The following is a 6,000-nucleotide window of genomic DNA, read 5'->3' on the forward strand; positions in this document are numbered from 1 at the left end:
AAGACCAAGCAGACAATACGACGACGGATGAATGGACGCCGCACAACAATCTCCAGGCAAGAGTGTTCCCTCCCAGTCGTGGAACACTTCAGTGGTCCGGGACATTTGTCCTCAGGCCTTCGGGTGACCATCCTCCAAGGCGGACTTCGGAACAAGCAACAACCCAAAGTGACTGAGTAGAGGCTGATAGTTAAGTTCGGTACCCATGAGGATGGCCTCAATTGGGACCCTGTGTTCATGTCACACTACAGGTGACCCCACTGCACTATACACTTCCTCTCACACACATTCCTACATACTCACAGATTAACACAGACCCTTTCTCATATGCACACACATACACCCACCCACACACGCACCCTCTCACTGGCTTATACCCCATCACACTGTCACACATACTTTACCAAGCTTACACATCCACACACACTCTCACATGCACTCACACCCACACGCACACACTCATTCTGTCCTGTACTTACACACATTTAAGTTTAAGACCATAAGACATAGGAGTGGAAGTAAGGCCATTCGGCCCATCGAGTCCACTCTGCCATTCAATCATGGCTGATGAGCATTTCAATTCCATTTACCAGCATTCTCCCTGTAGCCCTTGTGACATCAAGAATTTATCAATCTCTACCTTGAAGACATTTAGCGTCCCGGCCTCCACTACATTCTGCGGAAATGAATTCCACAGGCCCACCACTCTCTGGCTGAAGAAATCTCTCCGCGTTTCTGTTCTGAATTGACCCCCTCTAATTCTAAGGCTGTGTCCACGGGTCCTAGTCTCCTCGCCTAACAAAAACAATTTCCTAGCGTCCACCCTTTCCAAGCCATGTATTATAAGTTTCTATTAAATCTCCCCTTAATCTTCTAAACTCCAATGAATACAATCCCAGGATCTTCAGCCGTTCCTCGTATGTTAGACCAACCATTCCAGGGATCATCCGTGTGAATCTCCACTGGACACACTCCAGTGCCAGTATGTCCTTCCTGAGGTGTGGGGACCAAAACTGGACACAGTACTCCAAATGGGGCCTAACCAGAGCTTTATAAAGTCTCAGTAGCACAACAGTGCTTTTATATTCCAACCCTCTTGAGATATATGACAACATTGCATTCGCTTTCTTAATCACGGATTCAACTTGCATGTTTACCTTTAGAGGATCCTTGACTAACACTTCCAGATTCATTTGTACTTTGGCTTTACGCATTTTCTCACCATTTATTTCCAAAGTGCAAGACCTCGCATTTGCTCACATTGAATTCCATCAGCCATTTCCTGGACCACTCTCCCATCTGTCTAGATTCTTCTGCAACCTCCCCACTTCCTCAGTACTACCTGCGCCTGTCCACCTAATTTCGTATCATTGGCAAAATTCGCTAGAATGCCCCCAGTCCCTTCATCCAGATCATTAATATATAATGTGAACAGCTGCGGCCCCAACACTGAACCCTGCGGGACACCGCTTGTCACCGGCTGCCATTCTGAAAAAGAACCTTTTATTCCAACTCTGCCTACTGTCAGACAGCCAATCCTCAATCCATTCCAGTAGCTCACCTCGAACATCATGGGCCCTCACCTTAGTTTATGGCGTGAATCTGTATTTGCAGAATTATATTTCATTTTGCTCAGAAAATGCATAACCTACAGTCAATCCATGTAAGATTCTGTAAATCCCACTTCAGAAATAGAACCAGCCTGACTCAAGATTTGGACACAGACAGACTTTAACCTCACACCTTTAATGGATTGTCTGAGCTGTGATGACACAATTTGTTAGAAAATCTGAAGTTATCTTAACAATGTGACTTAAAAGGAGTTCTGGGATTTACATATTAACGAACCAAAACTAGCAAAAAAAATTCTAAAAGACTTAATCAAGTTTGTTTAATATATTTTGCTATAAATTCTATATATTATGGTCCTGCTCCACAACCACCTGATAAAGAAGCAGTGCTTCGAAATAAACTTGTTGGACCATAACCTGATGTTGTGTGTTTTTTAACTTTCATTTTTCTGCTGTACTTTGAAATGAATATAGTTTTATGAGAGTTTTTTATGTATGATCTCAGTAAAGACTCAACTAAAAAGTAATTCGAGATTTCATATTTTACAACTTTTACTGCGGCATACAGACAAACTATGCTACTGCATTGACTAAACAATACTTTAACTTTGCCATTTTATGTTTTACAGAACCTTGAAACTATTTTAATAATGTTTTAAACATCTTGGAACTGACAGCCAAACTTCTCCGATCATGGGATTCCTGACAACCACGATCAGACAACAACTCACCAGGACAAGAGACCCAATACCCATATGTGCAAGACAAACGTAATTTACAAGATTCCATGCAAAGACTGCACAAACACTAAATAGGACAAACTGGCAGACAACTAACAATCCGCATTCATGAATGCTGGGCAACTAGATGTTATGACCAGCTGTCTCTGGGAGAAATGTACGCAGATGACAAGGACCACAAATTCGACTGGGACAAGACAGCTATCAAACAGAGTACAGCCAGAGAATTTCTAGAAGCATGGCATTTATCCACTAGGTCCATCAACAAGCAAATAGACCTAGACCCAGTATACCGGCTACTACAGTGAACAACCAGAACCGGCAACCGGAAGCAGCAGGAACGGAACCAAATAAGTTCCAGAAGACACAGTACTACAGTGCTTCACAGGATGCTCCAAAGCACTGAAGATGTGACATAGACGGGACGAAACGTCTGCAAATCAACTTCAATCATACCCACAACTACAACAACCAGCACCTGAGCTACAAATCTTTACGTAATTTAATAATATGCTTTACACAGCCTCTTTAAGTTGCTCCTTCATTATCTTGTAAAAGCAAAATACTGCGGATGCTGGAAATTTGAAACAAATAGCGAATGCTGGAGAAACTCAACAAATCTGGCTGTATCTGGGAGAGAGAAACAGTTAATATTTCAAGCCCAGTATGTGTCTTCAGAACTATAAGATGCAAGATTTGAGTTCTGAAGTGTCATGTTGGGCTCAAAATATTATCTCTTTTTTTTCTCTCTCTGCACAGATACTGCCAGACCGGCTTTACACCCCATATCTATTTTTTAAAATTAAATGGATGTTTAAATAATTATGTTTAACACTTAACATTCTCTACACCATCCTGGGACTTAGGAGACTGTCGATCAACTGTAAATATTTGTGCTATTATTGCTACTTCTGTGACATTTACTCTTTAACAGTCCTGCCACCTTGCTTTGTCATCTGGCAGATTTCAGAGCAGATCATATAACCTGTTTCATTTACCCGAGGTTAAAGATACAGTCCCTCAGCCTCGTAATTCATAATTGTAACACTCATTGCTACTTAATAAATTACTTATTATGAACAAGTAACTTGAAAAATTTGTGAAATGTGACCTTGGCTCAAAAACCTACTTCTTAAGGAAAAAAAAATTTCAATGTGTTTCTCAGACAAAATTAAACATTCCAACTGGAATATGACGTTTCACTGACTGAAGGTAGGTCATATTCAACTCAAAATAACTCATTTTCTCTCTGCACAGATGGTGCTAGACATGTTTATTTTCAGAACATTCTGCTCTAATTTCAGATTTCCAGCATGTTCAGTATTTTGCTTTTATATGATTTAGCCATTGTGATCTGCACTTATTATATTAACATACTTCAAAAGTACTTCATTTTGTCTTTATAATGTGGAATTTAATTTCCTGTGGTTGTGTGGCTTTGTAAATGCAAGTGATTTTCTTTATTTTCCTTGCTTCTCAATAATTTATATGTGTTTTTTTTAACTTACTTATCATGATTTTAGATCAGAGTGGTGTTTGAAAAGCACAGCAGGTCAGGCAGCATCCATGGAGCAGGAAAATCAACGTTTCAGGCAAAAGCCCTTCATCAGGAAACTTGATGGAGGGCTTTTGCCTGAAACGTTGATTTTCCTGCTCTTCGGTTGCTGCCTGACCTGCTGTGCTTTTTCAGCACCACTCTGATCTAAACTCTGGTTTCCAGCATCTGCAGTCCTCACTTTTCCCTAACTTATGACGTTTGTTGTACTTTCTTATCAATATTAAATGTGCATAATTTCAAAAGTAAGTTTTTTTGTCTTCATTGTGTTTTATTTAAGCTGGATGATATGGTACAGAAGAATTGTAAATTTTTTTTTCTAATTCTTTGACTTAGAAATATTTTTGAATGAATAAGAATGGCAAATATGGAAAATCACCCAGCAGGTCAGGCTGCATGTATGAACTGAACAACTTTAATATTCAATTAGTTGAACTGACAATGGTAGACTCCGCCTTTTTCACCCTGTAAAGTTCTCCTGAACAATTTCTAGGAACTCATGCCAAAATTTGTTGAACTGTCTTAAATACTAATCAGCAGCATGAGCATACTTATGGAATCATATGTAGTGCTCCAGAGAACACCATCTCAGGGTATGTGTCCCACCGTTAGGTCAACCAAGCAGAAGTGGTAGTATAGCAGTAAACAGTTGGGAACAAATAGCTCTGGGAATCCTCATACCCATTTAGTTTCATTGTACCAGGCTAAATAAGGAAGAAGACCTCCTGCAAATTACCATTCAATCCTGTCCATTGTGTTCAACGCCACTTGGAGGAAGCAGTGATAGGGGTGCAGAACATACTGTAGAAGGGGATTTTAGTGTCCATCACTGAGAGCCAATTTGAATCACTCCATATTATCTCAAGAAATGTCTGGAGGTACTGGATATTACAAAGGCTTTGGCCGTGACACATTCTGGCAATAGTCCCGAAGATGTGTGTTCCAGAACTAGCCGCACCCCAAGACAAGATTTTCCAGTAAAGCTACAATTGTGGCATCTACCTGACAATGTGGAAGGTATCCAGTTGTGTACTCCACACAAAAAGCAGGACAACTTCAACCTGGCCATTACTACCCCATAAGCATACTTTTGATCATCAATAATGTGATGGAGGTGTCATAAATGGTGCCATCAAGCAGGTTCGCCAGGGTCCCTCAGCTTTTAACCTTATAGCCTGGCTTCAAACTTGGACAAAAGAATTTCAGAGGTGAGATGAAAGTGACTGCCGTCCATATCAGTACTGAATTTGGCCAAATGTGGCATCAAGGAATGGGAGCAAAATTAGAGTTGATGGGATTTAGGGAAAACCCTGCTGGTTGGAATCATGCCTAGCACAAAGGAAGATGGTTCTGGTTGTTGAAAGTGAGTCATCTCAATTTCAGGATGTCTCTGCACATTTTGTCAGGGTAAAGTCCTGGGCTCATAACATCTCCAGCAGCTTCATCAGTGACCTTCCTGTCATCAGTTCAAAAGTTCCCTGATGATTGCACACTGTTTAGTACCATTTGTGATTTCTCAAGGACTGAAACAACCCATGATCAAATACAGCAGAATCTGGACAAGATCCAGATTTGGGCTGACAAGTGGCATTTAACATTCCTGTTTTACAAATGGCTATGTTGGGCAAGAGAGAAATAAACCATCTCCCTTTCACATTCAGTTGCATTGCCATCACTATTACCACCACCAATATCCTAAGGTTTACTATTAATCAAAAACTGAACTAGACTAGCCATATAAATAAAGTAGCTATAAGAGCAGGTCAGAAGCTAGGAAGTATGTAGTGAGTAAATCACCTATATATTCTCCAAAACCTGTCCACCATTTACAAGGCACAAGTCAGGAGTGTGATGCAATACTCCCCACTTGCCTGAGTGAATGCAGTTCAATAGCACTTAAGAAAGCTCCTAAGAAGTTTGACACCTTTCAAGACAAAGTCACCGACTTGCTTGGCACCACATCCACAAAAATCCAATCCCCCAATGCCAGCAGTGTTGACGATCTACAAGTTGCTTTTCAGGAATTTAAGATTCCTTAAACAGCAACTTCCAAGTTGATAACTAGGAGTCTGATGATGACCATGGAAAAACCCATCTAGTTCATTAATGTTCTTTGGGGAAGGAAATTACCATC

This window comes from Hemiscyllium ocellatum, chromosome 19, assembly GCF_020745735.1.
Source record: "Hemiscyllium ocellatum isolate sHemOce1 chromosome 19, sHemOce1.pat.X.cur, whole genome shotgun sequence".
In the NCBI taxonomy this organism is placed as follows: domain Eukaryota; kingdom Metazoa; phylum Chordata; class Chondrichthyes; order Orectolobiformes; family Hemiscylliidae; genus Hemiscyllium; species Hemiscyllium ocellatum.